The 11,253-nt window shown below is 39.7% G+C and overlaps 1 long non-coding RNA gene across 1 annotated transcript; it reads right to left on the reverse strand.

Moving 5' to 3' along the window:
• Positions 1-4,616: 4,616 nt before the first annotated feature.
• LOC116083492 lies at positions 4,617-5,180 on the reverse strand. The gene is made up of 2 exons (XR_004115746.1): positions 5,126-5,180; positions 4,617-4,969 (listed from the first exon to the last, which is right to left on the reverse strand). It is a non-coding gene; the product is annotated as an uncharacterized LOC116083492 (long non-coding RNA).
• Positions 5,181-11,253: the final 6,073 nt, after the last annotated feature.

The raw sequence follows: 11,253 nt of genomic DNA on the forward strand, positions 1-11,253 counted from the left end.
GGATGGCAACCCCATTCCTCCATGATGCCCTGTCTTTCTACTGGAGGTAAACTCTTCAAGTTCCCTCTCCCCACATTGGGCATTTCATCTAAGATCCCTCCCTTCAAGTCCTGAGAGTCTCTCACCTACCAGGTTTCTGGTACATTCTAGAGGGAATGTACTCCTACTACCCCCCATCCTGATCACATTCTCCTTTTGCCTCCCCCTCCCCCTCCCCTTCCCACCCAGGTCCTCCTTCCCTCTGCCTCACATGATTATTTTCTTCTGCCTCCCAAGTGAAATTGAAGCATCCTCACTTGGTATTTTCTGCTTGTTAACCTTCTTGAGTGTTGTGGATTGTATCCTAGGTATACTGTACTTTTGTATTTGACAACTGGATCTTCTAAGAAATAATTAAACAGAAATGAGATTTTAGGGTGGGCAATAATACACTGACTGATATGCTTATAAAGTAACATTTCAGCCCCATCTGGAGGGAAGGCAGGATCAAAACAGAGAAATCACCAGACACATGACAAAGGAGGCCTGGGCTTCTAAAGGAATCCCACTTCTTCATGATGTAATCTCCATCTTCTAGAACTGTAAGAAAAACAATATCCACACTTTGAGACATTCCATCCTTGTGGTACTTTTTGATGGTCCTCTAGCATGCCAACAGTCCACACTTCATCTTCCTGGCACACCTGCTATTCTTCAGTTTCCTCTGCATTTTCCTCCAGGTGACTGAGAAATCCTGCTTGATATGAATACTGGATCAGCTCACTAGAAGAAAGCAAGTGCTTCTCCCCCACACCCCACTCCACACATTTGTAACAGAGGTGCTACAGTATACAAACGAGTCCATCTGGAGATGACTGGGCCCTTGGCATTACTCCCTCACAGTGCAAAGTCATTGCAGCCACAGAGCAGCCCTCTCTTTAGCAAAAGAAGAAAGTATTTCTATAACAAAGCAATGACCTCTACTGGAAGTTCCACAGAATTACAGAGATCCCAGTAAAGGAGATAGGGGAGAGGGAAATCAAAACAAAATATATAAATGCATAAATAAGAGAACAGGCTTAAATGTTAAGAAGCATTGACTACGGAAGAGGAATTTACCACAACCACTAATGAAGCTTAAACTGAAAGGATGCAAAAGGGGATGGGAGAAGGGAAGCTACTTTCAACTGTGAGACCCATTAATATTTTTAATTAGAGGACTGTGGCCAGTAAAGGAGAGTGGGATATCTCCACCTTGGAAGGACTGCTAGGACCTTTCCATTCGGTTTCATTTCCAACACCATCCTTGACTGAAGCAGAATGAACCCTCAACAAGCCTCCCCAGGAAGTCTGTTATCACAATAAAACCTGGGAAGTCCTGCCCAAGGTAGTGCCTCAGACCTCAGGCGAGGCACTACTCAATTCGTTTTCCAGAGGAGAACTGCATAGCTCTCCTGGTTTTGTTTGGCTCACTTAACCCATACAGTACAGCTCATCAGATATGCAGCTTGAATTAACAACTGTTTCATCAGTCATCGTCTCTCTCCCGTTTAAACCTTAAAACGTGACAGATGACATCTTAGGAACTCATGGTCCCCAGCGTGTCCCATGGATTTGCTCTCCTTCTGGCCTGGCCATTAATCACCCTGCTGTCAGTTAAGAAGGGAGTCTGAATTTTAATTCTTCTGAATAAATATATTTCAACCATCGAAATTACCTCAGCAATTTACTCCACGGCTTTAGAAGCTCTTAGTAAATTGCAGTTCAGATTCCTGTCATCTGTTTCCCAAGCTGGCTCTACAGTTTATCATTACAAACTATTCTAAAGCATGGTACTTTAAAAAAAACAGCCCCTTCTGTTCATCAAATGAGAGAATTTTCCTTGTAAATGGTCCTCAAATCAGAGTATATCAATTTGTTACCAATTGTTATATATCTGCAGTTCTGTCAAGATGTGTTGAATGTGCCAGAGCCGGCACTTCAAAACAAAAAAACTAACATTTGCAATATTGGTAAAGTGTCATTTGTAGTTTCTCTCACCTTGACCAATTTTAAGATACCAACATACATCATGGAGTTGAGAAGCAGGGCAGGGTACACAATTTCCCTCTCCTCCCTCTCCTCTCTCTCCCCTTCTCCCTCCCCCTCGCCCTCCCCCTCTCCCTCTCCCTCCCTCTCTCCCTCTCCTTCTCCCCCTCTCCCTCTCCCTGTCCCTCTCTCTTTCTCTCTTACTTTCTTGCTTGCTTGTTTGCTTACTTTTGTTTGGCTATACAAGCAGGCTCCAGCACACTGATATTCATTGTCAAACATGAAAATTTTCCAGGCCATTTCCCCATTTAGTTTCAATACATACATCAGCATACAACATATGTTCTACATGACTATAAAATTGGTCAACTTAAATATTTACCAATAGAAACCACCAAGTTTACAATGAAGCGCTGACATTCCTGATGTTTTTCATTATAGTTAGAAATGCAGTCAGGCTATTTATTCTCCACCATGGATGAGTACTCTGATTGATTATCTATTACCAAATGGTCAGCCCTAGAAACACCTACAGGCAACACTAAACAGACTCAACATGTTGTACTCATGTGTTTATTCATCTCTATGTGTATGGAACAGCAATGGCTAAAGAGGAGGCTGTGAATTTGGGAAAGGGGACCATATGGAAAGTACAAGAGGGAAGAGAAGGCATGGCAAATGATCTAATTATATTTTAATTAAAATTTAAATCTAATCCTACTTTTTATTACTGAATACTCAGGAGAACAGATACAAAGCAACTCTCACTCCAAAATTAACTATAATAAACATCTCCTCCAGACACTTACCAATGGGATCAATATTCCACCACCCCATGAATAAAGTTAAGTTGGCATCTAATGTCTTTGTGGCTGCACTGTAACATTCCTCATGATGATAAAACCCTTTACCACAGACACTCTCTACCAACTACATGTGTTGACAAGGAAGGCCTTTCAGCCTGAGGCACTCCTGCTCTAGACCCTTCCTACAGTGCCTTTAGTCTTTCCTACTTAGGTCAAAAACCCATGCCTATCATTTTATTAATCTTCTAAAACAAAGACCATCACCCACTTGATGAATGAATCCACTGCTTTTTCTCCATTAAATACCATTATGGAAACTCACCAAATGGGCTAAGTATATCAGCTCAAAAGAATCTAACTCCTAGCTTCTAATGCCTGTAACTTTATTTAGAAATAAATCTTTACAGATGATTGAGTTAAAATGAGGTTATTAAAGAGGACACTCATGGAATACTATGTGTCCTTGTGAAAACAAGAAATCTGAGGGGAAAAAAGACAAACCTAGCTGTAAAGAAACAAAAGTCAGCTAGCCATAGGCCAAGGAGAGAAGACTGGAACCAATGTTTCCCTCAGTGCCTTAGGAACAAACACTGCCCACACCTTGATTTCAAACTCCCTAACTTCCAGCACTGTGGGGCAACACATTTTTATTTGTTTGGGGGGGGGGAACAGGGGATTGTTTTAGTTTTAGTTTTTGTTTTTGTTTTTGTTTTCTTATTTTATTTTATTTTTTGGAGAGGAACCTGGGAAAGGAGATATTGTAAATAATAAAACATCTAATATAAAAAAAAATCTATTTATAGTACTTTGCTATAGTCCTGTATGATAATGAAATCACAATCAGAAAACAACCCATAATGAACATGTTACTCATATCAAATATGGAAAAACCAAATATTTTTTAACCTGAAAGTATTTTTTCATTGTAGTAACAATTTCAATCTCACTGTTTATATTTTGAGATTCTTTTTCTAGTAACAGGAAAAAGTAGAGTTATGGTTAGTCTTTTAATTATCTTAATAATACTTATATAAGGGTGAAGCACTTTTGAACATAGCTGGTCACAGATATTGATACAGAAAGGGGACTTAAATGCTAAAATATAAATTACTTATTTATATAAAAAACATTAACTTGCTAATGTAGCTTAACAACTCATAATTAACAGGATTTATTTGCCCCTGAAGAGATCTCACCCTAACCTTCTCCTTTAAAGAGGAAATGTCTGAAAGAGAGAACAGGTTGGTATGGAAGGTATTCTAGGGTAGAAAGAGCTTGGAATCCTTTGACTGAACTATCATAGACACACACTCTTGTCTATCTAATATGTAAATTTCCAGATTTGCCCATGGGTCTATTTTCAGATTCCTGGGAGACTTATCCATGTCCTAATGGAAACTTCCTTGGAGCTCCTAATGGAAACGACTCCGCCCAGAGACTTCCACCCACCATTGCTCCACTCAGGTTCAGCCCTGCATGAAGATCACCACATCTTCCTTGGTCCTGAGGAATATATACAGGGTCCCCTGGACTTGCTTCTGATGGCTGGCACATTGACATTCAGCCTCTCAAAACTATCCTTTTTTCATTCCTGTACAAGTTCTAAGCCACAGTATTTTGAAGCAACTGGGGAGGGGGATTTAATTTTATCAGTACAACCTGAAATGAACCTGTTATGAAACATTACTTCAATTCCATAGTCTTTGGCATCTGCTCCTATATGTACTGAGCACATTCAGGTTACTGTTTCGCAAATAGCCACTTATCCATTCACCAAGGGCAAGATGATTTATATAGAGTGAGTTGTAATAAACATGGTTTCATTTATCTTCTATCATTGCTATAACTCCTAGAGGGAGTTGATTCAAATGCCAAACAAAAATGAAAAAAAAATTAATCACACCATGACCCAATGAATCACAATTGTTTAGAAAGTTTGGTGGTTCAAACTGGGACACACGACTTGCTGGGGATGTGGATCTGAAGAGATCATGGGAGAAAACAGCTGAATATGAGCAACTTGAAGTTGAAAATAATTGTGCTGGTGGTAATCAAGGTAGGGATTGTCACCTACGGAATGTGGGACTAGCAAGGTGTGGCCTTCCCATAGGCGTCTATCTGGACCCCTCTCATGTTCATCCCTAAGAAGGCTCCACCTGAAAGAGAATAGAAAGTACAACATTTAATGGAAATGACTGTTAGAAAGATGTTTTTAAAGTGTTTATCAAATATTCCTTCTATTTTCATCTTTACTCTGTATCTTCTAGGGAGAGCCTCCCAAACCCTCTCCTAGTAATTTCAGAAGCTTCTACCTGTTTCTTCTACTAAGATGTCCACCCACACTTCCTATACCCAGTGATCATGAGGAATTCTGGGAAACAGGAAATACCTCCTCTTCTAAACGGTTTCCTGCTCCTGAATAAGGTACAAGCTGAATTCCTCTAATCTATGCAGCAGTAAGAGTACCTGTGTTTCCATGCCATACTGGAGAACCCAAGGGAAACAGGAAATTGTCTTATCTTGAAATCCTACTTGATGAGCCTCTTTCCTTATAGATCTATTCATTTGCAAGGATTAATGGGGCAGAAAGGAAGGAAAGAAAGAAGGGAGGGAGGGAGGAAGGAAGGAAGGAAGGAAGGAAGGAAGGAAAGAAGGAAGGGAAGAGAAGGAGGGAGGGAGGAAAAAAGGAAGGAAGGACAGAAGGAAGGAAGGAAGGAAGGAAAGAAAGAAGGAAGGACAGAAGGAAGGAAGGAAGAAAGGACAGAAGGAAGGAAAGAAGGGAGGGAGGAAAGGGAAGGAAGGAAAGAAGGAAGGAAGGACAGAAGGAAGGAAGGAAGGAAGGAAGGAAGGAAGGAAGGAAAGAAGGAAGGAAAGAAGGGAGGGAGGAAAGGGAAGGAAGGAAAGAAGGAAGGAAGAACAGAAGGAAAGAAGGAAGGAAGGACAGAAGGAAGGACAGAAGGAAGGAAGGAAGGAAGGAAGGAAGGAAGGAAGGAAGGAAGGAAGGACAGAAGGAAGGAAGGAAAGAAAGAGGTCATGAGCTCATAAGGCCATTTTGGACTGCTTCTGTGTACCGAAACATGAGGCGAGTCAAACTCAGTGCTGACACTAAACTCAAACCTCAGATTCATTCTGATCATAAACTTCGTTGTGAATCTGAATTATCCTTTCTTCATTAATAATGAAACAGGTGTAGCATGCCTTTGTGTTGATGCTTCATTTGACTTTGGGTTTCAGTCAATAATGACACACTTTCATAATGACAGTTTCTGACTCAGGAATACACTGAATACATCACTTCATGTGGAGTTAAGACAAGTATTTACACAATTCTTGGGGTCATACAAGGATGGGAATGAAGCTTCTAGACCTGAGATATTGGGTCTGAAAAGTGGAAAATAATACAGAAGTTTGAACTGTAGAATGTTAGAGAAATTCTAGTCATTATCTTTCCTTTTAGGGGTATCGACAAAGCCCAGAGTATGGACATACCTGGCATTTGCCTCAGAAACTTACAGAAACTTAGATGCTCCAGGCATCTTCAATAGAGAGGAGGCTCTTACTCATGCTTATGAAACCAACCACTGGTCAGTGAAGCACCAAAATTATCCAGCCAGCCTTAGGGCCATTTTGTAAAGAGATATCCCTAGCTTTCTTTCACTTAAAAACTTTCAGAATATAAGAAAGAAAATCTGAGAATTTTTCTTTCATGACAGCCCCCTTTTTCTACCCTCAGTTACTCTCCCATTGACAGACACACACAGTAAAGCGGTGTTCCTAGATAAGAATCCATGAACCATGGAGCACAGATCACCACAATGGAAGAAGAAACTTGGGTACCCTGATTCTCATATCTGTAATAAAAAAAATAAGCAGTGTACCTACAGATCTTAGCCTTTCCTAACTGCAGCTACTTCTTTGATCCTGCAGGCTTTGTGTCTACCTTTAAGGGTCAGTTCTTTCTGAGTCTTCAAAGATATTTATGTCATAGCTATGCCTGACTCTTCCAATCCATTCAAGGCTGTTGAGAAACTGCCCTCTTAACCTTATTTGTATGCTGCCTGAGTTTCAGCCAGTATGTTGGCTAGTTTTTTCTTTGGAAGCACAAGGCTCTTCTTCTGTTCAGATGTAGTATGTACAAGGATGTCTGACCCTATTCCTTCTCTCAAGGTCACTGGGGAGGCTTCCATATCCAAGCTTAACACACCGAAATGGTCTCTGATGATATTTCTCACAACCTCTACAGCCAAACAAATCCCTACCATCCTTACCTGTATCTGAGCATCTACTTTCATTCTGGCCCTAATGAAAGACTGCTCTTTGCATCTGTTATTGTCTTTTTTTTCCTCTCAGTGTTGTTCTGTTGGATAATGACTTCCTTATCCAAGTTAATTTTAACAAACACCTTAATTTATAAAGAGCTATAAATACAATTCCATCACTGGAGGTAGAGATGATATCTGAAGAGAGATGCTGTGGTGAGAATTGGTGTTCTGACCTTCACTGGATGCCTCCAAAACCCCCAAAGTCAGTTAATTGCCTTTGGCAGATTAACTACAAAGCTTGTTTCCTGAGATCAAGAACTCGAAGACTGTTCTGAGGTATTCCAACTAAAACTGGAGTTGCAGATAACAACTAATAAAGCTAAATTCGTGCATTTTTTGAGAAGGAAATTTTCAATCACTCTCTCGGTGCTTTGGAAAATCCATGAATAAATAACTAAGTTAATGCAAATAGTGCCCACCTCAGAGATGAGTCCCTAAGAGGATGTCCTTTTCATAAACTAGCCTACATTTGGAAGTAACTCTCCTGGCTGACAGCAATCTGACAGAATTGGTAAGCAGGAATGATCTTTGTTCAGTCAGTAATCTGCACACATAATTGATGAGAGCCTCCACAAAGATACCAACACCGGAACCTGGTGCCATGATGTTTTCAAGGCAATTTGTATCAAAATGGTCCATTTATAAACATATACAAGCAAGCTTGTGATACATCAAATGTAATCACTTCTTCACATTCTTAGGATGTGGCATAGCCTTTTAAAGATCAATACTCAGCCTAAAGCCAATGGATTATTCATTAAGGTTTTCCCTGCTGCTGAGCAGGACTTGCTCCCAACAGGGTCCTTGGCAAAGCTGGGTTAGAGAGGAAGGATCTGCCTAACACAGCCAGCCAGCCTGAAGATTTTCTAGGTACTAAGACTAAGAGGAGGCTAGATAGCTGCGATAAACAAGAATCACAGCCATGGCAGCTCTGGATAGAGTCAGAAGGATGCTGACTCATGAACACCAACCCTAGTTCATTTTCCTTTACAGAATGTTTTTCCTCATAAGCCAAATTCTAGGAGCCATGTCCTCTACAACAGCATAGGTACAGCAGGCCGAGACATTAGCAGAAACTGAAGGAGCCTGTTGAATGTAATGTGTCCTGGCTTTTGCTGTTAGGAAACTGGGGACAGCAGGAGGCCATGTTGCACCAATAAGCAATTCTAGGGAAAATATTTCTTAGACCTCTGTAATTCAATGTCTTCCTATGTGGAGAACAGGGTTTTATGGTTTCCAACAACATGCTGCACTGACAAAAGACAGCATGTGGTCCTGAATAGGAGATAGCCTTCCTGGCCTAACCTTGGCACATTAAAAGTGATGATCTGACCCTTCAGGATGTGGTCCTGGGCCCTTCTATGTGTCTTCAGTACAAGGGTGAGAGTCAAAGTCTCAAAGTAGTGCCATATAACACCAAAAACAAAACATTCTATTCTTTTGTAAGCATCCATATAGTCCATATAACAACTTAAGGGTTCATGGGAATTTGAGAAAAAGAGAAAAATAAATACAGAGAACCATGCATCTATGTGCTCTTGACTCTCAATGAATAGCTTATGCATGAGGAGAAACTAGCTCTTTACAGTACACTCAGATCATGAACATGATCATATTTAATAAGGTAACTCAAATGTCAATATTCTAGTCATTCATTCACATGCAGGTTTCTATTTATAATATCTGTGTTGATTTTGCTACTAGATATTTGTTTTTATAAGCTCACATTCTTGATTATATTTTCTAAATCCTATACTCTTGAGTTTGGTAACTGCAATTCAGATACCCACATGTTTAAACATATTAATCATTGATGACTGTGTGGATTTAATTTGAAACACATAATCACTACTAATGCTGTTTTCGATACTCAGTGGAGAGAATAAACTTCTCAGAACATTGATATTTATACAAGTAAAACCTCATGCCTACATTAACAATAACTGCCTAATAGATCAAACTAGCAATGTGAATGCAATTGCACCCTCATTGGGTGAGAATCCTCTGTGGATATGGTGTATAGTAATGACTCATATCCCCAGTTCTCTTCATAATAAAAAAGAAGGGAAACACCTAATTGCTTTTCATTAACTCAAAATCTTGCTGAGCAAAAATTTTAACTCTTGCCTTTTGTTAATAGTAAAAGTCAGACACTAACATCATTCTCAACTACCCAATGACAGCAGTAAAAAGACGAGTTTCTGCCCATATCTGAACCTCACTGTCAAAATTCTGTGCTCCAGGTGCTACCTGATAGAAACTTGAACTTCCATCAGAAATTACTAGCAGATAACAGGCATAAAACTACTTACCCCAGAAGCTAGCAGGCACTATATAATCCCTTCCCATCCTCCCTCCAACCTTATTAGCTTACCTGATTGTTATTAAGTCTTATTCCCTTAAGAATTCACATAAACAAGCTCTACCTCAAAACATGTATAAAGAAGCAGAGCCAACTCTTCTACTCTCTTCAGTGTCTTGCATCTATACAACCAAGGACAAAGGGTACCCCTTAGAATACTGTGAATCCTCTGCACTGAATGATAGCCCCTTCATTTTGGGAACTCCTCCTCCAGGATACCAACGGCTCTAGGTATCACCTGCTGAAGAGGACCATTTCCTCCTGAGCACAATCAAGTACAGTGCCATATTTACACATACACACACATGTACACATACACATACACACACATGTACACGTACACATACACATACACACACATGTACATGTACACATACACATACACACACGTACACATACACATACACACACGTACACATACACATACACACACGTACACATACACATATACATACACACACGTACACATACACATACACACACGTACACATACACATATACATACACACACGTACACATACACATACATATACATGAAACTTGGTTACTATAAAGAAGACAAAAAGTATATACCCTAAAAATCTCAAATGCCTAGATTTATAATCCTATTTCTTCTTTTTCCTAATACTTTGCATCCTCATCTTTACAACAGAGGATTGATCATAAGCCTATGTCCACATTCAACTTCACCACATTTTACTTCTCCTTACTGTTTCTATGTATAAGACTCATCCATTATTTTACACAATTAAAAGAACTCCAACACTAAGTTACATTGCTCTGCTAACAACTCCGTAAAAGGAATATGGCCTCTGAGTATTCTAATGGCCACCGCTATGATTTGTAGTTCTCATGTAAAAATCTCATATGGTCACTCAACAAATACCAACTACCAAGTAAAAAGGTGAATGAGGAACATTGTAGACTATGAGCTCGGCATTGCAGCACTGTGCTCTTCACTACTTCATTGGGCAAGAAAGATTATGGAAGCTAGGGTCTAGCTCCTAGGCAGAACCACACCTCTGTGCTCCTCAACCTCCATTCTGTTTCAGTGACATTTAGCCAAGGTACCTTGACACAGGTACCCTCACTGCCAGCCATGGCTGCCCTCCATGATGCAACAGTGTTGTATTTATCATGCTCGCCCACAGTTAGATAAAGGATATGCCAGTGGTGACAACCATAAACACTCACAATGACTGTTCTTTCTGACAATACTGATGTAGGACTTGGAAGGTTTTTAAGCTGTATTCTGCCAAGGCAGATGTTCACTTTAATCTATTTTGTTGGAATTAAGAGCTCAGTGCTCTCTCACTACAACCACCTTCTCTTGTATAACACATAAAGATTCTATTCTAGAAGTTCTATAAGAGAGCTTTGTAAATAAAATAGTACGTGCAAAATATGTTTTCTAATATGTTTAAAATATGTTCCTGGGACTCCCAACTATAATACCAAACATAATGCAGATATATTAGTATATCATCTTGACTTTTTCCAGACTGCTTCCTATTTTTTTCATTTACTAAATATTATCTTTTGCTCCTGGTTCCTGGACTCATATCCCATTTTGGCTTCAAAACTTGCATCCTTTTCTCTGCATAGTCTAAAACTTAAATAGAATAAGTGGAGTTTTTTGTTATCATTTTGTTTTTGGTTGTTGCTTGCTTTTGGGATTTGATGAGACAACTTATCCCACTTTATTTTAGGACAGAAAAACAGCCACAATGTGTAAGCCATTACTTTATACAGTTAG

Source organism: Mastomys coucha, unplaced genomic scaffold (genome assembly GCF_008632895.1).
Source record: "Mastomys coucha isolate ucsf_1 unplaced genomic scaffold, UCSF_Mcou_1 pScaffold8, whole genome shotgun sequence".
NCBI classification, from domain to species: Eukaryota; Metazoa; Chordata; class Mammalia; order Rodentia; family Muridae; genus Mastomys; species Mastomys coucha.